Source organism: Syngnathus scovelli, chromosome 17 (genome assembly GCF_024217435.2).
Source record: "Syngnathus scovelli strain Florida chromosome 17, RoL_Ssco_1.2, whole genome shotgun sequence".
Taxonomy (NCBI): domain Eukaryota; kingdom Metazoa; phylum Chordata; class Actinopteri; order Syngnathiformes; family Syngnathidae; genus Syngnathus; species Syngnathus scovelli.
This window is the reverse complement of record NC_090863.1, coordinates 6477978-6479368: the sequence shown is the minus strand read 5'-3', so window position 1 is coordinate 6479368 and position 1391 is coordinate 6477978.

Sequence of the window (1391 nt, the reverse complement as noted above, 5' to 3'; positions counted from 1 at the left end):
ACCAACCACCCCCCCCCACCCCCACCCCCCAAACCACCCACCCACCAGCTAAGGTGATTAACGGCCGCTATCTCCCACAATAGTCTGCTGCCTTTCTCTGCTCTGATGCCGCAGTCCTCCACACGAGGAAGCCAAGGCAGCAGTTGTTGGGGCACATTAATTAATAAATAGAGCTGGTGTGCTTTACAGCCTGCTCGTCCTGCAAGGGACACCATACACACACACGTGTGGCGGACGGGGGGGATGGGCAATACGGTAACTGAGATGGAAGCCTGAGCATCCTGGTCTTTATTATCTAGCAGACCTGCAGACGAGTAAGCTAACATTGTCCACATGAATCGTATTTAAAATGTATTCGCAACTCACAAGAGGCTTACATCTGTCTTAAGTCAGATAACGATCCAGATCAAGTGAATCGGGTTATTTCTAACATAAAGGTCATGGTGGATCAAACTGGTAACCCTTTGCATTCATTAAGTAGCCAAAAAGTACCTCTCGCTTTCATCAAGGTTGGTGACCCCTGACCTATGGTTTAACTGTTTTATTATTGGTCATCTGCTGCATCGAGCTGAAGGGTGAGCATGTGCTGATGACGGAAATCCATTTAGGAGTCATCAAATCATCTGCGATGGTCTTGTCAAAACATTAGCATTCACTCGGCGTGCATCCTGCAGTGTGGAACATGGCTGCACACACAAAGCACCTGATGTGTTGGCGGCTCAGCTGGCATGACCCCAGCCAATTTTGGACTATGTGTGTACGTGTGTGAGATATGACACACACACTCACATACACACATGAGAATCACCAGCTGCAACATGTGATGTGCAGCTGCCATGGCATCATCATCACGTTAGGCGCAATGACAATACGCTACGGATGTCTGCATTGCTGATATCACATTCAATGAGTCAAACTTCCAGTCCCACAATAAAAAAATAAGAGGTTGACTGAAAGCACCATAATGCTACCTGGTGAACTTTTGCAGGTCCTCCAGCAAGCTATGGGGAAAATAGTACATTGCCATCATTTACAGACTACAAAGTAGTAGTAGATTAAAATCGAGATGCTTTCCACACCCGTGGTTGGTCACTCCAACCAGGCAGATCCTTCCAAAACTATTGGGGACACCACAAGGGTGCGTTCTCAGCCTGCTGCTTTTTACACGGCCAAGCATTTCAGCACCAATTTTCCAATGAGCCAAACCCCCCCCCCCCCACCCCCTTGTGAAACCAGCCAGCAGGATCAATGGTGCCCCACTACCCTCAATAAAAGATCTTTTTTCTGACCTGCTGCTAGTGACACGGCCCACCCCTCACGTTCCATCTTCAGCCACGTGCCTTTGACAATGAAGCACAACAGCCTTCGGGCCTGGTCCTCAAGTCAGTGGA